This window comes from Ovis canadensis, chromosome 3, assembly GCF_042477335.2.
Source record: "Ovis canadensis isolate MfBH-ARS-UI-01 breed Bighorn chromosome 3, ARS-UI_OviCan_v2, whole genome shotgun sequence".
NCBI lineage: Eukaryota > Metazoa > Chordata > Mammalia > Artiodactyla > Bovidae > Ovis > Ovis canadensis.
The window spans coordinates 118,448,644-118,475,697 of record NC_091247.1 but is presented as its reverse complement, the minus strand read 5'-3'; the positions used below and the strand labels follow the sequence as shown (position 1 = coordinate 118,475,697).

Here is a 27,054-nt window from a genome sequence, read left to right as displayed (position 1 = left end):
ACAGTTATGTAGCCTTGTATATATTTTATATTTTGAAAGAGTCCATTTAAGCATTTGTAAAATAGGGCAATAATCCCTCCTCTGCCCATTGCATGGTGCTTTTAAAAAAACTGAGTGTGAAAATGTCTTGAAAACAATGGGGTGTTTACAGGGAGACATATCATTTCTTCCAGTTTTCATTATGATCTAAGATTCTGGAATGTTGTCTGGAAAAAGTCAGAGGTAACGAGCAGGGGAAAATCTTAAAAAATCCTTCATTTAAGGCTATAATGAATAATAAAAGGACAGAATCCTCATTAGTGGACTTTGTTAGAAATAACGCAAAAAAGAACTAAAATTAATGACTGTTAACCAGTTCATGGTTACCAGAAATCTCTGTCTAGCCAAAAATTAATAAGTGTTATGTTGCAGGGGAAGAGAGGGAGAAATTAGGAGTTTGGGATTAACAGATACACACTACTATGCATAAAATAGATAAACAACAAGGACCTACTCTATAGCACAGGAAACTGTATTCAAAATCTTGTGATAACCTTTAATGGAAAATAATCTGAAGACTATATACATGTAACTGAATCACTTGCCATACACCTGAAATTAACACAACATTGTAAATTAACTATACTTCAATTTTTAAAATCCTATGTATTTTAAAAATTAACGAAGCCACTATAAAAAAGCTGAAGCTGAAACTCCAATACTTTGGCCACCTCATGCAAAGAGTTGACTCATTGGAAAAGACTCTGATGCTGGGAGGGATTGGGGGCAGGAGGAAAAGGGGACGACAGAGGATGAGATGGCTGGATGGCATCCCCACTCAATGCACATGAGTTTGGGTGAACTCTGGGAGTTGGTAATGGACATGAATCGTGCTGCGATTCATGGGGTCACAAAGAGTCGGACACGACTGAGCGACTGAACTGAACTGAATTTCTCTTTATCCCATTGCCCTGTTTTTTTAGGTTTTGTTTTTTTTTTTTTTTACCACAAAATGATTTTGTACTGGCATACAGTCAACTAACAATATTGAGCTCGTTTCAGGTGAACAGTGAAGGGACTCAGCCATACATATACATGTATCCATTCTCCCCCAAAGCCCCCTCCCATCCAGGCTGGCACATAACATTGAGCAGAGTTTCATACGCTATACAATGAGTCTTTGTTGGTTATCCATTTCAAATATAGCAATGTGCATGACCTTCCCGAAGTCCATAATCATCCCTTCCCCCTGGCAACCATGTGTTCCTTTTCAAAGTCTGTGAGTCTCTTTCTGTTTGATAAGTCCATCTGTATCCTTCCCTTTTACATTTCACATATAAGGGATGTCATATGCCATTTCTCCATCTTTGTCTGACTTACTTCACTTAGTATGACAATCTCGAGGTCCCTCCTTGTTGCTGCAAATTCATTGCTCGGTCTTCATATCCGTCATACCACTGAGTATTTATCTCAGATTATCATGATTCTCTGTTTGTTGCTCCTTCTCCCTATTAAGACGCTAAGCTCCACTTGAGTAGGATTTTCTGGGTCCTACTCCACTCCAGAGCCCAAGGCCTGCAACATAAGAAAAGCTTACACTATTCAGGAGAGAGAGAGGGCTAAGTCTGAAATGTAGACATTAGCCACTACCTCCAAGATAGCTTATACTTACAGTCACCTTTGGGGGTGGGGAATCATGTTAAAAATGGCTTGCTAACTGTAAACGTTTAAAACTAAATGTGATCTTGGACATTTCTCCATTTTTAAAGATATTGGGAGTCCCAAGAAATGGAACTGGCTTGGGCACTCTCTACCTCAAAAAGATCCTGAACAAGATAGAAAATTCTAGCTTCTAGCTACTTGACCTTGAATATATTTTGAAACTTTGGCCACCTAATCATTTATAAAATGGAATCATAAACTTTACCCCGCCTATTGCACAGTACTGTTCAAAGGCCCAAATTTGGAAAGGCCCCGTAAGCTGTAAGGAGTGTCCCTGGGAGGAGCTTCGGGTGCGGAGACCAGAACCCGAGGGGGAGGCTGCCCGCCTGCCCGGGTAGCTCCGGGCCTGGGCGGAGCCACCCGCCTACGGAGCAAGAAGTGCGTGTCCAGCTCTGTTCTTACGGCTATCCAATTCCGAGATGTTAGAAATGATAACTACTATCGCCCCTGTCTTTTCACCTTCGGTAGCCATCTTTACAACAGAAAGGGCTGAAATAAACCGACCTTTTTGACGGTCTCTTATTTTATGGAATTAAGAGCTCACCATTAACCCTAGGGAAATGAACAGAGGGTGGAGCTAAAAGGAAAAGGCAGTGTGTTCGCTGAGAAATTGGCGGGTTTTTTGAAACTCGATGGCTAGTGAATTAAAAAAAAAAAAAAAGTCTTCATGCTTCTAGGCACTGTGGATCACAGGTGACGGCCTCATCTCTGTCCTCCTCAGAACTAGTCAACTGGAGCCAGTCTGTTATCACAAGCAATTGAAAGCGTCTGACACCAAGGAGGGAAAATGGAAGGGGGGTTGGGGGGGCAGCGGAGAGGTCAAAGAAAGTCGATTTGGTCTGCACGTGCTTACCAAATAATAAAAGGAGGGGAAAAGGAATGTCTGTTTTGAGTTTGACAAGGACTAGAATAAAGCAGGAGACAAAAGTATTTATTAAAATGTCCGCTCTCTTCAAAACCTCCTAAGTAAATAATTTCACCAGTTTTCCTCAAATAGATAATGAACTTGGTTTTTTTCCCCAGGTTCTCATCCCTTTGCTCGTTCTTACAACCTGTCCTTCAACATAGAATTTAAACTTTCTTGAGCAGATACTAAATTAGATATACACACACACATTTCAAAAGGCCTGATTTCTAGTTTCTCAAAAAATTGAAACATGCGGCAACAATGGATATCCAAAGTTCTGTTCTCTCCCCTCTTTTCTCTGCTGGGGAAAGTCTCTACCCCACGTTCTCTCCTCTCTCCTTGCTTTCTCTCTCTCTCTCCTGCTCTCTCTTTAAAAACCTGAGTCCATCTTATTTATTTAGATTTCCTGCCTGGCCCCGTTGACTTGTGAATTTTTTACCCCAGACCATGAGGAGGATAGTGTCTTTGTTTGGATTTCCTTTATTTACACTACAGTTTAAAAGGTTTTCCTGCTTCTGAGTTTTTGTCTTAATGTCAATATAATATGACCACCTTAATAGTAAAAGACTAGGAAGACAGACTTTATTTAAACATATTTCAGTGACGTAAATAGAGAATGCCTTTGCTTTGTGTAAACAGAACAAAGGCATTACAATTGTGAATGGAAAATATATATACTAAAAAAAAAATTAGCAAATTTCACCAAAATCAGAAATCCATTCAAATGAATCTGCAGATAAGAGAACCTGATTTTATTAAGCTTCTAACTTGGAGGAACTCATTTTATAGTGATAGAGCATAATAAACTAGTTTTTTTTTTTTAAGGGTGTGCTTATGTAATCGAATATTGCATATTGTAAACCAGTTATGTGGTGGGGCTATCAGTACCACAAATTAAGTCCCTGGTTGTAGATCAGGAGCTCCTAAACTTGGAATCACCTTGGATGCTTTAAAAGAAAAAAAAAGTCTAACTCCACTCCAACAGCTTAGGATTTAATTGGCGTGCACTGTGGCCTAGACATTGGGATTTTAAAGTTTCCCAGGTGCTTCTAAAATGTGTAGCCATTGCTTTGGCTATAATTAAATCTTAGTGCTGCTGCTTCATAAAGCCAGTCTTATTTGTTGAAAATAAAATCATCTGCATATTCCCAAAGCTGAAGGGAGAGGCAGCTCCTCCAAAAAGGTGCAATATGTCGCTAAGCTCAGGATTTGAGAGAACAGCCAGCCACAGGGCAAATCGTTTTACCCCAAAGGAACTATCTGATCCATCAAAGAATTTCCACAGCCCTCCCAAAACTCTGACAAGTTAATTCCTGAACTGAGCCTTGCTATCCCCATTTGTAAAATGGAAACAGTAGTTCCTTCTTTTGAAGGTTGTCCTAAAGATAAATGAGATCATGTATGTGAAGTAATATTTGGTTCTTAATAAATAGTAACTATTTTTAAAAATTCAATATTAGTGATTTTAGTTGTTCCCCAAAGCCATTGCCAATAATTCTAGCTAGTGTAAATCTCTCCTCCCTTATATTACAAAGCACAGCAATTTCAAATTTTGTATTGCTCTACAACTGTTCAGTGAATGTGGTCTTACTGGATAGACAAGAATTATTTGCAAGAAAGGGAAATTAAACTGATCATTTAACAGCAATGATAAAACCCGTGTGCTTCTCACACAACTGAATGCAACATATTAAGTGGAGAGACTTGACCCTAAAGTTCTTAGAGGAAACTGGCCATGAGTTGTAAGGTGGTGTCCAGACAACCAGTGAGTCAGGAGATGGGGAAAGGGGTTGTGGATCCGCATTTTCCTTGTCAAAGGCAGACTAACCCATATTTTGTGTATGACTTTTTTGCTGCAGCTGTAACAAATTACCAGGAACTTGGTGTCTTATACAACACAAATTCATGTCACAGTCCTGGATGTTATGAAAAGTAGCAGGATATGCCTCCCCCAGATATGCTACTTTGGCCCAGTGATTATTTTGAGTTGTAGGCACTTGCAAAACAGCAAAGGCAGGGAGAGGCTTTTTCTGATCTCCCCTTATCTGCCTAAAGACAGAACCTCCTAAAGGAACTCAACGGTTATAAATTCCCCTCCTCAAGAGTTTCCTTAGCCGGGGAGGAGACTAGTGGCCAACATCATACCCAGACAGACTTTGTCACAAAATGCCCTGTCTCCCAACTGTACTCCCAAGGGCCTATTTATCTTTCATAAGAATTCTTTGCTCTCCCCTAGGAGGTATACAGAGAAGGCAATGGCACCCCACTCCAGTACTCTTGCCTGGAAAATCCCATGGACAGAGGAGCCTGGTAGGATGCAGTCCGTGGGGTCGCAAAGAGTCGGACACGACTGAAGCGACTTAGCAGCAGCAGGAGGTATACATCCCACCTCCCCTTTCCCTATTAAAATGGTATTTAATCCTGAATCGTAAAGTTACCTCTTTTAATTACTCATTTTCCTGGCTATCTTCTGAGATATGTGCATGCTAAGTCACTTCATTACCTGCCACCTTACCTGCCACCTGAGAAATCTGTATGCAGGTCAAGAAGCAACAGTTAGAACTGGACATGGAACAAGACTGGTTCCAAATTGGGAATGGAGTACATCAAGGCTGTATGTTGTCACCCTGCTTATTCAACTTATATGCAGAGTATATCATGCAAAATGCCGGGCTGGATGAAGCACAAACTGAAATCAAGATTGCCTGGAGAAATATCAATAACCTCAGATACACAGATGACACCACCCTTATGGCAGAAAGTGAAGAACTAAAGAGCTTCTTGATGAAAGTGGAAGAGGAGAGCAAAAAAGTTGGCTTAAAGCTCAACATTCAGAAAACTAAGATCATCACATCCAGTCCCATCACTTCATGGTGTATAGATAGTGAAACAAGGAGAGATTTTATTTGGGGGGGGGGGGGGCTCCAAAATCACTGTAGATGGTGACTACAGCCATGAAATTAAAAGACACTTGCTTCTTGGAAGAAAAGCTATGACCAACCTAGACAGCATATTAAAAAGCAGAGACATTACTTTGCCAATAAAGGTCCATCGAGTCAAAGCTATGGTTTTTCCAGTAGCCATGTATGGATGTGAGTTGGACTAGAAAAGAAAAGCTGAGCTCCGAAGAATTGATGCTTTTGAACTGTGGTGTTGGAAGAAGACTCTTGAGAGTCCCTTGGACTGCAAGGAGATCCAACCAGTCCATCCTAAAGGAAATCAGTCCTGAATGTTCACTGGGAGGACTGATGCTGAAGCTGAAACTCCAATAATACTTTGGCCACCTGATGTGAAGAACTGACTCATTGGAAAAGACCCTGATGCTGGGAAAGATTGAAGGTGGGAGGAGAAGGGGATGACAGAGGATGAGATGGTTGGATGGCATCACTGACTGGATGGACACAAGTTTGAGCAAGCTCTGGGAGCTGGTGATGGACAGGCAAGCCTGGTGTGCTATAGTCCGAGGGGTGGCAAAGAGTTGGCCATGACTGAGCGACTGAACTGACTGAAGTGAGTTCAGTCATATCCGACTCTGTCCAATGCTATGGACTGTAGTCTGCCAGGCTCCTCTGTCCATGGGATTTTTCAGGCAGGAACACTGGAGTGGGTTGCCATGCCCTTCTCCAGGAGATCTTCCCAACCCGGGGATCGAACCCACATCTCCCGTGTATTGGCAGACAGGTTCTTTACCACTAGTGCCAACTGGGAAACCCATCTCCTGAGGTATACATGTTAATAAACTTCTGCTTGTTTTTCTCCTGTTAATGTCTTTTAATAAAGGAGGTCTCAGTCAAGAACTCTCAGAAAGTTAGGAGAAAAATTATTTTTTCTTCTCTACAGTTAGAAAGAGGACATGGATCCCACCTGTTTAAGAGCAAGGTGCTGGCAGGCGCATTACTTTCTGGAACTCAAGAGGGGCCTCTTTTGCCTTGTCTTTTCCAGTTTCTTGAGTCCGCTCTCCTTCGCTCTTGGCTCCCTTTCTGCTCTTTCAAAGCTGACCAGGTGAAGCAGGGTCCTTCGCAGTGCTGCCGATGCTCTGGTTCTCATTTCCAGAGCCGCAGCTCCTGCTCTGTCTCCTCTGTCTCCCACAAGCTTTGAAGGACGCTTGTGATTAGAATGGGCCCACCTGGATATAATTCACAGTCCATTCCCTATTTGAAGGCTAGCTGATTAGTGATTTATTCCATCTGCCCCTTTGCCATGTAACATAACATTCACATAGCAGTGCACTATGGAAAGAGATGTCCAACTAGATTGCCAGATAGGTTGCAACCAGCAGTCATTTTCTAGCTCCGTTCAGTCAAAAGTGACTGTTACCCAAATTACCGACTGTTACTCGGGGTTAGGAGGTAGACCTCTTTGGGGAGCATTGTTCTGCCTGGCTCATTTTGAACTCATCCTGAGGAGTTAATTAGGCCCAAGAGCTTATAAAGAAGTAGGTCCTGATACAAGTTGGGTTCCATAACAGTAACCAACCAAGTCGTTTCGCTGACAGGACAATCAAGCCCCTTCTCCTCTATACCTGATCCACGGCAGACATTGCTAAGCATACCCTCAGGATCCTTCTCCACACAGCATAATAGGTAATCACCAGTACAGTCAATCAGACTTGGCAAGCAAACTGAAATCTGTTTTCCATACTAAAACTGAACAAACGTAGTGGAAAGAGACTTTCTCTTAGGGCCTTTTTTGGTATAACTTGCTGATCTGATGTTTTTAAATTGGCAGACAAAAGGAATCCCAGCTGGCCTAAATAAAGAGATCATAATATGACAGAAAAATAAGTGGAATAATTTATTCAACCCTTGACAGAAGTCTCTTTCCATGATACTTTGTAGAGCACCCAAATAGTAACTAAAGAAGTCTGTATTTATTACTAGACCTGCCCACATAATGCAAAGCCTTCTTGTGAGATTTTTTTGATAATGAATTTTTTTCCCCTAAGGGGATATTTTGCTTAGATAAATATTTGACTGTATGCTTATATGTAGGTATTTGAAAGCTTTTATTATTTCTAAAATAGAACATTATGATCTTTTACGTGCAATCCATAATTGTGGTAGTGAATTTTGGAAAAACAAAGAAGAAACAAAAAAGAAAAACCACACAGAATTCTGTCAGAAGTACAGTTTGCTTTTATTCTGCCAGATATGTTTACATTCATTTATTCATTCAACACATTTTTATTGAGCCTTTGTGCCACGCACCATTCTAGGCTTTGTTGTTGTTCAGTTGCTGAGTCGTGTCCAACTCTTTGCAACCATATGGACTGCAGCATGCCAGGCCTCCCTGTCCATCACCATCTCCTGGAGTTTGCCCAAATTCATGTCCATTGAATCAGTGATGCCATCCAACCATCTCATCCTCTGCTGCCCTCTCTTCCTTTTGCCTTCAATCTTTCATCAGCATCTTTTCCAGTGAGTCAGCTCTTCACATCAGGCAGCCAAAGTATTGGAGCTTCAGCATCAGTCCTTCCAATGAGTATTCAGGGTTGATTTCACTTAGGATTGATTGGTTTGATCTTGCAGTCCAAGGACTCTCAAGAGTCTTCTCCAGCACCACAATTGAAAGCATCAGTTCTTCGGTGTTCAGTCTTCTTTATGACCCAACTCTCATCCATACATGACTACTAGAAAAACCATAGCTTTATCCATGTGGATCTTTAAGTGTATATTATGGAAAAAAAAAACAGACAAAAATCCATTCCCTCAATGAGCTCAGTTAAGTACAGGGAAAATAAATTACACCAAAAATGATACTATATTTTTCAAATTGTTTGTAACTCATTTTTTGATATGCTAGCTTTTTTCTTTAAACTATTCCTCCAATTTTGTCAGGCTTTTGTAGTTTTCCCAACAGTCTTGATCGCCCTGGGAGACATGATGATTGTGGATTGCTAATTATGTAGTTAGCAGTTCAGTCATTCAGTCTTGACTCCTCTTTCTAAGATTTGATGGTATGTGATCAGGAAGAAACCTCCCACAAAGAGAATGCTGAGAAATCTTACACCACAAAAGCTGACCGAGGGAACTGAAGAGAACTTCATTCTGTTTGCTTCCAGTTGTCTATTGTTGCACTATGTGTCCTCCTAAAGCTTAGTAGCTCAGGAGAACAGCAATCATTTTACGATTATTAACTCTCATAATTCTCAAGATTTACTCAACTCAAGGGGCAAGTTCCCTGTTGGAGCTTGTTTTTCATGCAGCCTGACAATTTTGGGTACTGGAGTCACCTTCTATCTTTCTTCATTCACATGGCCCATTGCTTATGGCCGTTGGCTAGGATGTCGGCCAAAGCTGTGGTCTGGAGCACCCACACATAGCCTCTCTGTGTGGCCTGCCTTCTTTGAACAAGGTGGTTGGAACACTAGGTGGAAGCCTCACAAGTCACATAGGGTCACTTCCCCCATCAGATTCAAGAAGAAACAGAGATGCCATTTCTTAACAGGAGAGTTGGACATGACTCAAGATTCTTGAGAGTCCCTTGGACTGCAAGGAGATCCAACCAGTCCATTCTAAAGGAGATCAGTCCTGGGTGTTCTTTGGAAGGAATGATGCTAAAACTGAAACTCCAGTACTTTGGCCACCTCATGTGAAGGGTTGACTCATTGGAAAAGACTCTGATGCTGGGAGGGATTGGGGGCAGGAGGAGAAGGGGATGACAGAGGATGAGATGGCTGGATGGCATCACTGACTCGATGGACGCGAGTCTGAGTGAGCTCCGGGAGTTGCTGATGGACAGGGAGGCCTGGCGTGCTGCGATTCATGGGGTCGCAAAGAGTCAGATACGACTGAGCGACTGAACTGAACTGAACTGAAGACATGAAACGTCTACTAACAGAGGAAAAGAAAGATGATGTGGTGCATGCTAAGTCACTTCAGTCGTGTCCAACTCTTTGTGACCCTATGGACCGTAGCCCACCAGGCTCCTCTGTCCATGGGATTCTCCAGGCAAGAATACTGGAGAGGGTTGCCATGCCCTCCTCCAGGGGATCTTCCCAACCCAGGGATTGAACCTGCATCTCTTAAGTCTCCTGAATTGGCAGGCAGGTTCTTTACCACTAGTGCCACCTGGGAAGCCTGTATATATATGGAATATATATAAAATGGAATTTTACTTAGCTGTTCAGTTCAGTTCAGTCACTCAGTCATGTCTGACTCTTTGCAACCCCATGGACTGCAGCACGAAAGAATGAAATATTGCCATTTGCAGCCCCATGGTTGGACATAGAAATTAGCATACTAAGTGAAGTAAGGCAGAAAGAGAAAGAAAATATATCACTTGTATGTAGAATCTAAAAAAAAGATACAAAACAGAAATAGACCCAGAGACAGAGAAAACAAACTTATGATTACCAAAGAGGAAGGGGAAGAGGTATAAATTAGGAGGTTGGGATGAACAAATATACACATTAGTAGATACAAAACAGATAGTCAACAAGGGCCTGATACATAGCACAGGGAACTCACCTCAATACTTCGTAATAATCTATACAGGAAAAGAATCTGAAAAAGAATATATATGTGTATAACTGAATCACTGTGCTAGATACCTGAAACTAACATGACAGTGTAAATCAGCTACACCTCAATATACAAAGAAAGGAAAAATAAAGAAAATACTTGCTTAAATGAATCAACATTTTACCCTTTTATTTCAATTCTTAATGAACACCTATGGTATCAGTTCAGTCGCTCAGTCGTGTCCGACTCTTTGCGACCCCATGAATCGCAGCATGCCAGGCCTCCCTGTCCATCACCATCTCCCAGAGTTCACTCAGACTCGCGTCCATCGAGTCAGTGATGCCATCCAGCCATCTCATCCTCTGTCGTCCCCTTTTTCTCCTGCCCCCAATCCCTCCCAGCATCACAGTCTTTTCCAGTGAGTCAACTCTTCACATGAGGTGGCCAAAGTACTGGAATTTCAGCTTTAGGATCATTCCTTCCAAAGAACACCCAGGGCTGATCTCCTTTAGAATGGACTAGTTGGATCTCCTTGCAGTCCAAGGGACTCTCAAGAGTCTTCTCCAACACCACAGTTCAAAAGCATCGATTCTTTGGTGCTCAGCTTTCTTCACAGTCCAACTCTCACATCCATACATGACCACTGGAAAGACCATAGCCTTGACTAGACGGACCTTTGTTGGCAAAATAATGTCTCTGCTTTTGAATATTCTACCTAGGTTGGTCATAACTTTTCTTCCAAGGAGTAAGCGTCTTTTAATTTCATGGCTGCAGTCACCATCTGCAGTGATTTTGGAGCCCCCAAAAATAAAGTCTGACACTGTTTCCACTCTTTCCCTATCTATTTCCCATGAAGTGATGGGACCAGATGAAATGATCTTCATTTTCTGAATGTTGAGCTTTAAGCCAAACTTTTCACTCTCCTCTTTCACTTTCATCAAGAGGCTTTTGAGTTCCTCTTCACTTTCTGCCATAAGGGTGGTGTCATCTGCATGTCTGAGGTTCTTGATATTTCTCCCGGCAATCTTGATTCCAGTTTGTGCTTCTTCCCGCCCAGCATTTCTCATGATGTTAAGTTAAATAAGCATATAAGTTAAATAAGCAGGGTGACAATATACAGCCTTGACATACTCCTTTTCTTATTTGGAACCAGTCTGTTGTTCCATGTCCAGTTCTAACTGTTGCTTCCTGACCTGCATATAGGTTTCTCAAAAGGCAGGTCAGGTGGTCTGGTATTCCCACCTCTTGAAGAATTTTCCACAGTTCATTGTGATCCACACAGTCAAAGGCTTTGGCATAGTCAATAAAGCAGAAATAAATGTTTTTCTGGAACTCTCTTGCTTTTTCTATGATCCAGTGGATGTTGGCAATTTGATTTCTGGTTCCTCTGCCTTTTATAAAACCAGCTTGAACATCTGGAAGTTCATGGTTCACGTATCGCTCAAGCCTGGCTTGGAGAATTTTGAGCATTACTTTACTAGTGTGTGAGATGAGTGCAGCTGTGCAGTAGTTTGAGCATTCTTCGGCATTGCCCTTCTTTGGGATTGGAATGAAAACTGACCTTTTCCTGTCCTGTGGCCACTGCTGAGTTTTCCAAATTTGCTGGCATACTGAGTGCAGGACTTTCACAGCATCATCTTTCAGGATTTGAAACAGCTCAATTGGAATTCCATCACCTCCACTAGCTTTGTTCGTAGTGATGCTTTCTAAGGCCCACTTGACTTCACATTCCAGGATGTCTGGCCCTAGGTGAGTGATCACACCATTGTGATTATCTGGGTCATGAAGATCTTTTTTGTACAGTTCTTCTGTGTACTCTTGCCACCTCTTCTTAATATCTTCTGCTTCTGTTAGGTCCATACAATTTCTGTCCTTTATCGAGCCCATCTTTGCATGAAATGTTCCCTTGGTATCTCTCATTTTCTTGAAGAGATCTCTAGTCTTTCCCATTCTGTTGTTTTCCTCTATTTCTTTGCATTTATTGCTGAGGAAGGCTTTCTTATCTTTCCTTGCTATTCTTTGGAACTCTACATTCAGATGTTTATATCTTTCCATTTCTCCTTTGCTTTCGCTTCTCTTCTTCTCTTCTTTTCACAGCTATTTGTAAGGCCTCCCCAGACAGCCATTTTGCTTTTTTGCATTTCTTTTCCATTCTTTACCTATGACATATCTGGTTCAAATACTATGTATTCATGTCATACTAGCTATTTAGGAAATAAAGTAATATTAAAATAATCAATACTCTATCAGTTTAATAGTAGAAATAAAATCCCATTATAGTAAATACCATTATGAAGAGGTATACTCTAGAGTGGGTATTTATACTATAATACTATAGTAGGCTATCCACTACATCACTGCACTATTGATCTAATCTCAACACACTTTTCCTGTTGCCTAGCCAAAAGAGTTACTTTACAGATTCATAACTGATTCCTGTGGAGGAAGAATCAAGCTGGATGTAGCTGAATGCCACTCATTTCTTTTGTCCGGATGTCAAGAAGCACTGACTTCTCTCCATGTTGTATGAATTCTCAAATCCTCACTCTAAAATCAACATAAAGAAGGAAAATGCTTTCTTTCTGAGTTCAGTCCTTTTTCGCTATTAACTCACCACAGTGAATATCTTTTTTATGATTTCACTTATTTATTTATGCCTGTGCTGGATCTTTGTTGCTCCAGCATTTCAGCTCCCAGGTTCTGGAACAGAGGCTCAGTAGTTGCAGAGCACAGACTTAGTTCCACTGCGACATGTAGGATCTCTCCAGGTTAGGGATTAAATGTGTGTTCCCTGGACTGGCAGGCAGATTCTTTACCACTGGGCCACCAGGGAAGCCCCACAATGAATATTAATTGTTTCTTTCAAACCTGTTTCTAATCATGAGTTCATTAAAGCTGAAGTTCTTGTTTTAAATTTTTTTTATTCTCTAGAGCACATTAGAATGCAGGTTGACTCCTGTGATCTCTAAGAACATTCTGCATTACTTAGTTGATAAAATCAACCTAAGAAATCTGAGATTTTGTGCATGGTGTGCTCAAATTTATGAACCTAATGGGCCATTTCATTTAACAAGGGGGAAACACAGATGAGAGAAAAGTATCACAAACTAGCAAAGTTTTGTCCTCTATTGTTCTCTGGTTCAGAGGTTTGGGTTTATTGCTGGTGAAAAGACATACATATCAGGAGCTTGTTCACCAGCACTGCCCTGACAAAAAGATGGCCGGGCCCAAACCCTGTCTTCCTGGAATCGCAGCCTTTTCTCCCCATCACTAAAGACAGCTTAGGGAACTCACACCGCCCAGGTTTCTTTCCAGAAAACTCCATTTTCTTTGTTGAATCATACAGGGAGAGGAAATGATGAAAAAGTTTTCTTCCTGTTCTCAGAATAGACTTATTGCTTCTATGGGTCCATGTGTGGGGACTGGAATCCCTTGTGGGCTTTCTAGGGCCTTTAGTGAATAGTTATGGCTTTGTCTTTTATTATTTAGAATTTCAAATGATCTAGAAGAGCTGATGAAGCTTGAATTTTTGCCTTAATGTCTGATATTGTAACTACCTTAGTGACCAGTTGTTTTCCTCCAGATACTACAAATGTATAAATTACATGATAATCATATATTAACCACTTTTTTTTTTTTTTTTAAGTCTTATACATCTGCTTAGGCCTTCTTAGGTCACAGAAACATAATGGTTTAGCAAGACAAAAGTCATCATTTCTTCTGATGATATAAAATAAGGGAGAAGAAAGAATATTAGTTAGATTGATTCAGTCCGAGCTTTCCAAATCTGTCATAAGTATCAAGGTTTCACTTCATAGGCATTCAATACTTATATCCGGGAAATCAATTTCTAAAACCAGAGTAAATCGGCCTTTTCATGATGGGCCTTACTCTGGTTTGACTTCATATTTTCCCTATATTTTGTTCATTCACTCTGCCAATATTCATGAAGTACCTAATATATTCCAAGCCTTGTGCATTAGGCTGGGAGCTCAAGACAAGTGAAACAAATAAAATTCCTGGTCCTCAGAGAGTTTAAAATTTAGCAGGGAAACAGACAATAACCAGTCACAAAGCAATGTGTTTAAACAGGAGGCATTTAAAGAATGGTTTATGCAACAAACATTCCAGACACTGTACAAGGTTGGGAATAGAATAGATAACAACAACAACAACAAAAAAGACACAAACTCTGTCCCTGTGAACTTTAGTCATGGAGATAGGCCTGAATCAGATGTAATACAAGTCAAATATTATATAATTTAGAACCCTTTTGACTCCAAGTAGCCAAAAACCCAACTCACACTGGCATAAGCAAAAAAAAGGTGTTTATTGATTCATGTAATATACAAACCAAAGGCTAGTTGAGGTGGGGTTGGTATAGGGGCTCATAAAATAGACTGGTACCTGGTACCTCCCCTTATTTCAGCCCTGCTTTTACCTATGTTTGGTTTCATCCTCACACTGAAATCCACCAGTAAAAAAGAAGAGTGTTTCTCCTCTTGCAACAAATACCCTGGGCATGAAGCTCACTAGGCCACCTTCCCTAACTGGCTCCTGGTCAGGGCACGTGGGGTGTGACACCAGCGTCACACGTGAGGCCTTAGAGGTGGGGCTGGGCTGCACCGTGAGAGAGGGAAGGTGGGTCAGGCCCGTGCGGAAAGTGGGGCTGCCTTACCCCAGGGAGTCTGCACCCTGGCGGCCAAAGCCCTCTAGCCACGCTCCACGGCAGTTTCCCATCCAGTCGAATCTCCATGTGCCGTCCTACTCCTGGGGACAAACACAGCAGCCAAAATTCCACCAAAAGTGGCTTCTATCCTTACTGCTGCTGCTGCTAAGTTGCTTCAGTCATGTCCAACTCTGTGCGACCCCATCGATGGCAGCCCACTAGGCTCCGCTGTCCCTGGGATTCTCCAGGCAAGAACACTGGAGTGGGTTGCCTGGTGCCTATTAAAGCTTGCCCAGTGTGAGTCGATTCGCAGTCCTGCCGCACACCCTGACGATCCCTTTTCCCTCCCCTCTCCCTGTGTCTCATATCCAACATCACCCCACTGCCTCTCGGCAGCCCTGCAACCCATCCCTCAGTTTTCCAGCCTCAGCTAGCTTTGTCTGGATCCACTTTCCCCTCTCCTCTAGTACTTTCCACCCCCAGCCTAGATCTTCCAGGCTTACCTGTTTCTCAAGTTTTCTCTCCACTGATCACCCTCATCTGCATAATAAAGGTCAGGATACCATTACAAAGTGGGGGATGGGGGGAGGGATGAACCCATTAGCGATGAAAAGATTGGGCTATTTTCAGCTGAAGAAGCGAATATGAGCACTTTTCATGCCTTGTCTTCTATCTCTGCCATCCAAATAATCACATTCCACAGTACGTAATTTCAAACTGTGTCAAGAATCTGGAAAGCAGGTAGAGGACACAGTGGAGGATTTATGGATTAAGATCTAAAGAATGAACACGAATGAACTAAGTGAACGCGTTCAGCAGGTGAGACAGTGTTCTGGAAAGGAACTCATCATGGGACAGGACAAGCCTGGGGAAGGTAGAACTGAAACGCAGCAAGAGTGTTCTGATGAGGGAGCAGGACACGGGATGAGCCCAAGGGCCATATCCAGGCAATCCCCCAACAGTGGACGGCAAAGGAGCAACACCAAGGACCCAACAGGAGTGGCCCGAAAGGTCTGCGAGTGTCCTTGGGTCTCAGGCAGACAAAGGAGAGTACTTTTAATAGTGTTGCTAAGCCCCAGGCTTGGAAGAAAGAAATCCCTTTTTGAATACTCTGTGCCTGGGTTGCTACGCTCTAGCGATCTGAGTTATGTAAGCGCTCTGAGAAGAAAGAAATGAAAAGTGCCTTCAGCTCAGTGTCTCTTGGCTGAACTTGTTAGTCATCTTTCTGTGATACGCTAAGTCAGAAGAGGAAGCGCTGCCAAGATCATTTTGCTGTTATGATTAGTTCAAGTTTCTAATCTTTCACTGCACTGCTTTTGGAAAGAAATTCAATGCTAATAGGGGATAAAAAGTTAACTTGTTTATTTGCTGAAGAGTACAGGGGGCAAAAAAACTTGGTTTATTTGCCCAAGTGTTTACAGATATGGATGGGTTTAAGTCTATCATCTCGCAATCTAGTTGACTTATCTATTCTTTGTTCCTTTTTTAAAACATATTTTTCTACTTTCTTTGGGGTTGAGTGTTTTCATGGTTCCATTTTATTTCCTTTGGGAGTTTGTTAAGGTTATTTCCTTTTGTTGCTTTAGGGTTTACAGTATATGTCTATTACAGTCAACTTTCAAGTAATAACGCACCGCTTCAGAGTATAAAAACCGTGCAATAGGACACTTCCTTTTCCCACCTCTGTGTATGCTGTTGTCATAAAGTTACTTCTACTTACTTTATAAGCCCTATAATACATTGCACTGTTTTCTTGTCAAGCAACTGATGATCTTTTAGACAGATTTTCAAAGTAAGGAAAAAATGGTCTTTTCTACTTACCTAGGTACTGTTTCTAGAGCTCTTCATTCCTTCAAGTAGCTCCAGATTTCCTTTTAGTATCATTTTCCTTCTGTTTGAAGAAGTTTTTTAACATTTCTTTTGGTTCAAGTCTGCTGTGATGAACTCTTTCAGCGTTTATATGCCTGAAAGTAACTTTATTTAACCTTCCTTTTCGAAAGATTTGTTTGTTTGTTTGTTTTTGAATTCTAGCTTGGCAGATTTTTTTTTTCTTTCGGTACTTTAAAGATGTCGATCCACCATCTTGTGGCTTGCATTGCTTTCCATAAGAAATCTGTGATCATTCATCCTTTTGTGTCCCCTCTGCTTTTAAGATGTTTTTCATCAGCGTTAATTTCAAATAATTTGATTACAATATGCCTTGGTAAAGTTTTCATGTTTCTTATTCTTTGAGTTTGTTGAATTTCTTGGATTTATAGATTCATAGTTTTCATGAAATTTGGAAAATTTCTGGTGAATATTTTAAAATATTCTTTCTGCCCTCCTCTTTCAGGGACTCTCAGTATTGTATTTGATCACTCAAGGTTGTCCTGAAGCTCACCAATGTTCTACTGATTTTTTCCCTCACACTCTTGCTTTGGTCAGTATTCAGCTGAAGATTTCAGGAGGAGCATCTGCAGTTCTCTAGACTTTTCTTTCTGTGTAGTTTTCTCTTATCTGCTGTTCTGCTAGGAAAGTCCTAGGCACCTTGGTCTCCCTGGACTCTCAACTCCATCTCCATTATTCAGTGAGAGAAGCAGGCCCTTCCTGGGGTCCCTCCTCTTCCTTTCACCGAGAAACTCTCTCTCCATGCTAAGCCGGAACAGTTGTAGGGATCATTTTATTTGTTTTCCACTTCCCAGGATGACGTCCTGAGCTGCCTGATGTCCAATGTCTGAAAACCATTGTTTCATGCATTTTGTCCAGTCTTTCCTTTTTTTTTTTTTTTTCAGGTAAGAGGATAGATAAATCCGGTCCCCGTTCCATGTTATAAGGTGAAAGCAGAAGTTTCAAACTGTGTGAAACTGGTGATTCTCAAACTTCTGTATGCAAGCGTTAACTGGTAGGCTTATTAAAACACAGGGCACAGTGGTTAAGATGCAGGAGACATAAGAGACATGGGTTTGATCCCTTGGTGGGGAAGATCCCCTGAAGAAAGGAATGGCAAACCACTCCAGTATTCTTGCCTGGAGAATTCCTGTGACAGAGGAGCCTGGCGGGCTACAGTCCATTAGGGTCACAAAGAGTCAGACATGACTGAGCAATCGAGCACATTAAAATACGCGTTAAAACACAGATTGTTGGACCCTCCCCTTGAGCTCCTAGATCAGTAGGTATGGGACCTGAGAATTCGCATCTCTAACAAATTCTCCGATAATCCTGAAACTCTGGTTCAGAGATCACGCTTTGAGAACAGCTGTGTTATACTGTTCAGCTAAATCCCAGATGATGTTTATCTACAAATCAGCAATACGATGTAAATCACACTGATAATCAAAACAAAACCTGTCAGTCACAGAAATGCAATCAAGGTCCTTATACAGTGTTTGAATCCATTGGAAGACATGTACAAGAACTACAAACCTGTTTGTGCCCTTTTATATGGTAAATCCAGGTAATCAACTCCATAGAAACCATGTAGGTGAATCTTTCCCAAGTGATATTTCTTAGACCATTTCTACTTAGGTGGTACAGTGGTGAAGAATCTGCCTGCCAGGGCAGGAGACAAAAGCGACAGGGGTTTGATCCCTGGGTTGGGAAGATTTCCTGGAGAAGAAAATGGCTACCCACTCTGGTATTCTTGCCTGGGAAATCTCATGGACAGAGGAGCCTAGCAGGCTACAGTCTACGGGGTCCCAAAGAGTCAGACACGACTGAGCACACACACATTGGTCATTCTTCATTTGAGCTGTTAATAGGTGCTGTGTGTGAAAGATGTTTATAGTCAAATAAGGTTAGGGACCTATAACATGTTAATGTATTTTATGAACCTTCCAAGGGGAAGATAAGAATAAGAAGTGTTTTCCAAACTGATTTGACCACAGAGTCGTTTATTTTGCAAAACATGTATTAGTAACTTGAGAAACTTTATTGCTCCTTGGAAGCTAGTTTGGGAAATACTGGAGCAGACCCTTGGCTTTTGTAAGTTTATTATTAATGTTAGCTATTTGTCAGAAGATATTTCATTGCTGTAATAATTTGTGGTTCTGCTGGAGTAAGTGTCCATTCCCAGGAAGTGAGTCACTCAGCTAATGAATGAACCCAACCCACTGCCCATAATCCATACCCTAATTTGCTTTGCTGCTCATCACTCAGTAGCTTCTGTAGTAATAAAAATTTGTTTGCTTTGTGAAAATGACCCTGAAAAAAAAGGCAAAATTTTGGTGAAAGAGAAAAAAAAAAGGAGTTGGGAGTGCTGGAAGTGATATTAAAAAGGGCATCTTAGCAATGAAATAGAAGGTTGGGGATAAAGGCCATCTCCTAAATTTGTTGGGGACTTAGCTCTGTATGCAAATAAGCTCATCCTGTAACCTACTCGGAAACCAACAAGAACGATTCCTGAGTCACTTTAATGAGAGAAAAAACCTAGCAAGATAAAATGTTACAGAAACAATTGCTGACTGGAATATAACTCAAGAGAAAGCCAAAAAGCCTGGGCAGGTGTTTCTGTGAAGCCACAGGAGGTGAAGACACTCATACATAATGAAGTTGGCTTCTAGAATTTAAAGAGGAATTTTATTCTGTACATTATGTCAGTAAGGGAGATATGACCTTAGCTGACTATATCTCAAGGAAATGGAATATGTTTCATCCTATGCTAAAGACCCTACAGAAGCCTGAGAAATAAATTTCATGCCTCAGGACATAAAGAAAGTTGTAGAGGGGAAAAAAAAAATGCTGCTAATCACAATGGTTCTTTCATAAAAACTTAAATTCACGTTCCTCTTACCCCTTTCATACTCTACTTAGGGCTTTTCTCCATTAACTTAACCAACGTTACCAGTACTAAGGACTAGGTGGTATGATAGTTACAGGAGTTTTAAGTATAAAGAAACCAGTGCCCTGCCTGCAGGAACCTCAAGGGTGGAGGACGTTTGGATACTGCAGCCTGGCTGATTGACCACAGCTGTGTTCCTACAGGCTCCCTCACTAACATGTCAACTCTGTAAGGGAAGATATTTGATCCATCACTGTATTTGTGGAATATACTTTAATTGATTAAATGAGTATCCCTTATAATAAAGCTTGAAAACAACTTAGGTATTTAAATACAGAGAGCTGAGTGAAGCAAAGAGTTAACACAATGAAATACTAGGCAGTAATGAAAATAAGAAATAGTGTCAGAGGACAAAAACAAATAGGAGAGAGTTATACCAATGAGTTATTAAAGTACCCTGAACTTTGCCTTGTCGAGGTTTATGCTCTGACTCTTCCCTGCCCACATCTGTAGATGCCCTACCTCTTTAAGGCTCAGCTGAAGCACACATCCCCCCCTCAGGTAGCAAGACTCCTGCATCCCTCCACCCTCAGAATTAACCTCCTAGAAGATGCTGGGGATCCTTACCCACACACCTCGTGTTTCACCTTCAGTGTTGACAAGTGGATTTCCGACTGCTGGTAGCAGTGTGTCTTTAGTCGGGAACCTTCTCCAAACCTGGAGAACGCTGCTGTGTCCACTTGCTTGGCGGGCCAGAATGCTGGAGAAGTAACAGCTCCCCACCTGGGCCCTGTGTTCCTGTATTGTAGTGTTATCTCATACTATGCTCTTTACTGTGAGGTTTTGTGACTGTCTTGGCTCTCGTAACCTGCAAAACTGTTTGAGAACAGAGACCTTTAAATACTGTATCTCCCACAGGCTAACAAAGTGTCTTGCATACAGAAAGTGTTTTTAAAAAACTAGATTAACTACATTAAATCAAACTGAGTATTTTTAGAAGACAAGCACTGTAGATATCTAACACCTAAATAGTTCACAGCATTCTCTGTGGCATTTAATCAATGAAATTATTTAAGCAAGTTTTTATGAATCACAGTTACTGCTTTTAAAATCTTATAATTATTGTTTTAAGGTCAAATTTGGGCTTTGAGTTTTATATTGAGTATATTTTAACATTTACTGATTGAAAAAACTCAGCATCCATTGAGGGAAATAAAGGGATAAGATTTGAATTGAGTCTGATTTTTTTTTTTTTTTTGGCTGTACCATATGGCTTGTGGGATCTTAATTCCCTGACCTCGGATCTGACCCTGAACTCCCTGCAGTGGAAGCTCAGAGTCCTAACCACTGGACAACCAGGTCATTCTCTGTATTGCTTAACAGAGCATTCAGAAACCCACATGGTCCAATGTCCACTACCTTTCTCAATTTTATCTTCCATACTCTTGCCACCATTTCTATATATACAGCTGTGGGGTCCTCGTGCAAAAGATTTGCAGTTCACATTTATCTTTGCTTGTTAACAACACTGTGTTCTTGTTAATGCACAGATAACAATAATGCAAGGTTCTACAGCAATGCAGTGTTCTTATCAAGTGATATGTTCCTATAAAGTGATATCTTCTTATGAAGATATCACTTCGTAAGAAAAATTATCATTTGCAGAATGGCAATGAAAGATACGATACATGGCAATGAAAAATGGCAATGACAGTGTGATATGAGGACAAAAAAAAAAAAACTCCAAATGATAAACCTTCTTGAGATCCTACTTTTGATTTCCCATCATTATTATATTGTCTTTGAGGGGCGGTGGCTGAGAGGAACAACCCCCACATCCAAGGAGGGTGGCTACACGGGTGCAGGAGGGCCTAGAGGAGCTATTTCATGTTCAAGGTCAGGAGGGGAAGTGGTGAGGAGATACCCCTCATCCAAAGTAAGGAGCAGTGGCTGCACTTTGCTGGAGTAGCTGTGAAGAGATACCCCACGTCCAAAGTAAGAGAAACCCAAGTAAGACGGTAGATGTTGCAAGAGGGCATCAGAGGGAAGACACACTGAAACCATAATCACAGAAAACTAGTCAATCTAATCACAGGAACCACAGCCTTGTCTAACTCAATGAAGCTAAGCCATGCCCTGTGGGGCCACCTAAGATGGGCGGGTCATGGTGGAGAGGTCTGACAGAATGTGGTCCACTGGGGAAGGGAATGGCAAACCACTTCAGTATTCTTGTCTTGAGAACCCCATGAATAGTATGAAAAGGCAAAATGATAGGATACTGAAAGAGGAACTCCCCAGGTCAGTAGGTGCCCAATATGCTACTGGAGATCAGTGGAGAAATAACTCCAGAAAGAATGAAGGGATGGACCCAAAGCAAAAACAATACCCAGTTGTGGATGTGACTGGTGATAGAAGCAAGATCCGATGCTGTAAAGAGCAATATTGCATAGGAAACTGGAATGTTAGGTCCATGAATCAAGGCAAATTGGAAGTGGTCAAACAGGAGATGGCAAGGGTGAACATCGACATTCTAGGAATCAGCGAACTAAAATGGACTGCAGTGGGTGAATTTAACTCAGATGACCATTATATCTACTACTGCGGGCAGGAATCCCTTAGAAGAAATGGAGTAGCCATCATGGTCAACAAAAGAGTCCAAAATGCAGTACTTGGATGCAATCTCAAAAACGACAGAATGATCTCTGTTTGTTTCCAAGGCAAACCATTCAATATCACGGTAATCCAAGTCTATGCCCCAACCAGTAACGCTGAAGAAGCTGAAGTTGAACGGTTCTATGAAGATCTACAAGGCCTTTTAGAACTAACACCCAAAAAAGATGTCCTTTTCATTTTAGGGGACTGGAACGCAAAAGTAGGAAGTCAAGAAACACCTGGAGTAACAGGCAAATTTGGCCCTGGAGTACAGAATGAAGCAGGGCAAAGGCTCATAGAGTTTTGCCAAGAGAACACATTGGTCATAGCAAACACCCTGTTCCAACAACACAAGAGAAGACTCTACACATGAACATCACCAGATGGTCAACACCAAAATCAGATTGATTATATTCTTTGCAGCCAAAGATGGAGAAGCTCTACAGTCAGCAAAAACAAGACCAGGAGCTGACTGTGGCTCAGATCATGAACTCCTTATTACCAAATTCAGACTTAAATTGAAGAAAGCAGGGAAAATCGCTAGACCATTCAGGTATGACCTAAATCAAATCCCTTATGATTATACAGTGGAAGTGAGGAATAGAGTCAAGGGACTAGATCTGATAGATAGAGTGCCTGATGAACTATGGACGGAGGTTCATGACACTGTACAGGAGACAGGGATCAAGACCATCCCCATGGAAAAGAAATGCATAAAAGCAAAATGTCTGTCTGGGGAGGCCTTACAAATAACTGTGAAGAGAAGAGAGGCGAAAAGCAAAGAAGAAAAGGAAAAATATAAGCATCTGAATGCAGAGTTCAAATAATAGCAAGGAGAGATAAGAAAGACTTCCTCAGTGATCAATGCAAAGAAATAGAGGAAAACAACAGAATGGGAAAGACTAGAGATCTCTTCAAGAAAATTAGAGATACCAAGGAAACATTTCATGCAAAGATGGGCTTGATAAAGGACAGAAATGGTATGGACCTAACAGAAGCAGAAGATATTAAGAAGAGGTGGCAAGAATACACAGAAGAACTGTACAAAAAAGAACTTCACAACCCAGAAAATCACGATGGTATGATCACTCACCTAGAGCCAGACATCCTGGAATGCGAAGTCAAGTGGGCCTTAGAAAGCATCACTACTAACAAAGCTAGTGGAGGTGATGGAATTCCAGTGGAGCTATTTCAAATCCTGAAAGATGATGCTGTGAAAGTGCTGCACTCAATATGCCAGCAAATTTGGAAAACTCACCAGTGGCCACAGGACAGGAAATGGTCAGTTTTCATTCCAATCCCAAAGAAAGGCAATGCCAAAGAATGCCCAAACTACCACACAATTGCACTCATCTCACATGCTAGTAAAGTAATGCTCAAAATTTTCCAAGCCAGGCTTCCTTCAGCAACACATGAACCTTGAACTTCCAGATGTTCAAGCTGGATTTAGAAAAGGCAGAGGAACAAGAGGTCAAATTGCCAACATCCACTGGATCATAGAAAAAGCAAGAGAGTTCCAGAAAAACATCTATTTCTGCTTTATTGACTGTGCCAAAGCCTTCGACTGTGTGGATCACAATAAATTGTGGAAAATTCTGAAAGAGGTGGGAATACCAGACCACCTGACCTGCCTCTTGAGAAACCTGTATGCAGGTCAGGAAGCAACAGTTAGAACTGGACATGGAACAACAGACTGGTTCCAAATAGGAAAAGGAGTACATCAAGGCTGTATATTGTCACCCTGCTAATTTAACATCTATGCAGAGTACATCATGAGAAACGCGGGGCTGGAAGAAGCACAAGCTGGAATCAAGATTGCCGGGAGAAATATCAATAACCTCAGACATGCAGATGATACCACCCTTATGGCAGAAAGTGCAGAGGAACTAAAAAGCCTCTTGATGAAAGTGAAAGAGGAGAGTGAAAAAGTTGGCTTAAAGCTCAACATTCAGAAAATGAAGATCATGGCATCTGGTCCCATCACTTCATGGGAAATAGATGGGGAAACAGTGGAAACAGTGTCAGACTTTATTTTGGGGGGCTCCAAAATCACTGCACATGGTGATTGCAGCCATGAAATCAAAAGACGCTTACTCCTTGGAAGGAAACTTATGACCAACCTCGATAGACTATTCAAAAGCAGAGACATTACTTTGCCAACAAGGTTCTGTCTAGTCAAGGCTATGGTTTTTCCAGTTGTCATGAATGGATGTGAGAGTTGGACTGTGAAGAAAGCCAAGCAACAAAGAATTGATGCTTTTGAACTGTGGTGTTGGAGAAGACTCCTGAGAGTCCCTTGGACTGCTAGGATATCCAGCCAGTGCATTTAAAAGGAGATCAGCCCTGGGTGTTCTTTGGAAGGAATGATGCTAAAGCTGAAACTCCAGTACTTTGGCCACCTCATGCAAATTTGACTCACTGGAAAAGACTCTGATGCTGGGGGGGATTGGGGGCAGGAGAAAAAGGGGACGACAGAGGATGAGATGGCTGGATGGCATCACTGACTCGATGGATGTGAGTCTGAGTGAACTCTGGGAGTTGGTGATGGACAGGGAGGCCTGGTGTGGTGTGATTCATGGGGTCGCATAAGAGTCAGACACGACTGAGCAACTGAACTGAACTGAACTTGAATCTTCATTAACAAATGTTCAGTTAGCTAGGAATTTGATAACATGACCTAATTTTGAATAATGATTTACATGCCTTTCAAAGTCATCTCCCAGGTCTAATTCAGTGGTCAGTATCCTGAAGACCCATATCTACAGGACACAAAAAGGATACCACCTCTATGTCACATAGAATCAAAAGAATATAAACAGTAAGCATCATTCTTTTAAGAAAAAACACAAGAAGTACTCATTCTTGGTAGAAATATCAGCCAATTCAGAGAAATGAAAAGTCAGTAAAAACACAGTAATATTTCTGATCAAAGCAAAATACTACCAAAACTTTGGTGCATACCGCTTCAGACTTTTTGGTGTGGTATTTTTGCCATAGCTATTTAAAGGGCTCATGGTATGTGCATGCTTTTTTCTCCTCTTTTCGCACTCAGTCATGTAACAGGCCGAGCCAGGTACTACACACAAGCTCACTCGACACCCACTCAAGTTCTAACACAGCCTTCCATCCTCCAGAGACTAGTAGTAATAGCACTGTTAGTCACTCAGTCGTGTCCGACTGCTTGTGACCCCATGGGCTGTAGCCCGCCAGGCTCCTCTGTCCATGAGATTCTCCAGGCAAGAACGCTGGAGTGGGTAGCCATTCCCTTCTCCAGAGGATCTTTACCCAAGGATCAAACCTGGGTCTCCCACATTGCAGGCGGATTCTTTACCACTGTACCACCTGAGAAGCCCAAATGCTAGAAAGCCAAACATTTCCAAGACTCCCTTGCAGCCTGGCTTCCACACATAACTGAGTTTCCACCAAACCCAGATGGAAGATGCATTCCCTGAGCCAGATTTGGAAGGCAAGTGAGTGACATGAGGTGATGATCATGCTCAGGGATGGCAGATCTACTGGTAGCTGAGACGGAAAGTTTAGTGTCAGTCTCTAGGATGAGAGCCATTGAGAGGTGAGCATGGGCAGACACCGCGTCTCCTTTCACACTGTGCTGGGCTCAGCTATTGTTCTGGGCTCTGTAGCAACACTTGCAACCCTGCTCCTCTCAGAAATTCTGTGGTCTGCAACTAAGAACCCTAATGAATACCTGTGAACGCCTTTTCACGTCAGAAAATACAAGTCAAGAAATATTCTATAACTGCCACTAGAAGAATCAGAGAATTCTAGAGCTCAGTGGGAACCGAGCAATCAATTAGACTTAGGAAAATATACTCAAAGAAGTTAAATAACTCACCCGTTTCCCCAGATGGAGAGCGGTGGAGGCAAGACCACATGTAAATCTCCTTATCCTCATTCCATATAAGGAATTTACTCCATGCTTGCGTCCCAATGAGAAGATGGACAAAAATGGCAGTGCTCCAAGTTAAACTTCAGTGTTTCGTGTTGCATACCACACTCATTCATCATCTGGGAGGCTTTAGCCCAAGAAAGAGCCACAGTGTGATGTCTTTTTAATGTGTTGCCTCTTCTTTCCATCCACCTCCATCCCCCAGGGCAGGCCCATCCCCAGAGCTGCTCCCCTGGGTGAAGACCTGCTGACGTAGTCATGGTGCCATGACCCAACACTGTAGACTTCATTGCAGTTGGCTATGGGGTGGAGCATCTCCTCAGGCAACAGAGGGTTCTGTTTGGTTTGTATGAATGAAGACTTGCTCCCAGGGAGCTAGTGGTCTGTAATGCTGTCAAAGAGGGACGCTTCTTTTCACTCTTCTCTTATGACAGCAAAGAATCATTGTCGAAAGGCTCCCTTTGGTAATAGAAAGAGCTTCAGATCCAGACTGGATTTGAATCCCAGCTCTGCTGCTTACTAGCTATGTGACTGTGGGAAAAGTTATTCAATTTCCACAAGTCTCTCACTTTACTTAATTGCAAAGTGCAAAGAAAGATAATGACTTTTACAAGGCTGTTCTTTGGACCAGAAGAAATATTTCTGTAATGTTTGACATGTAAGGGACATTCTCAGGTGGCTCAGTGGTAAAAATCCACCTGCCAATGCAGGAGACTCCAGTTCCATCCCTGGGTTGGGAAGATCCCCTGGAGGAGGAAATGGCAAACCACTCCAGTATTTTTGCCTGGGACAAAAGGGACAGAGGAGCCTGGAAGTGTCACAAAGAGTTGGACATGAATGAGTGACTGAGCACACACAATAAATAGTTATTTTTATTGGGTTGAAATATATGCTGCTAACCTGAAGACCAGCCAATGGAGTATATGTTGGCCCTTTCCTACTTATGATTTTATAGCTGAATTTGAACAGAAGAGTAAGATCACTCCAGGGTAGCCCACT

At 41.8% G+C, this 27,054-nt stretch overlaps 1 long non-coding RNA gene across 1 annotated transcript; it reads right to left on the bottom strand.

The window, feature by feature from the left end:
* Positions 1-12,038: 12,038 nt before the first annotated feature.
* On the bottom strand, positions 12,039-26,584 carry LOC138931515 (uncharacterized). The gene is made up of 2 exons (XR_011446588.1): positions 26,002-26,584; positions 12,039-20,372 (listed from the first exon to the last, which is right to left on the bottom strand). It is a non-coding gene; the product is annotated as an uncharacterized lncRNA (long non-coding RNA).
* Positions 26,585-27,054: the final 470 nt, after the last annotated feature.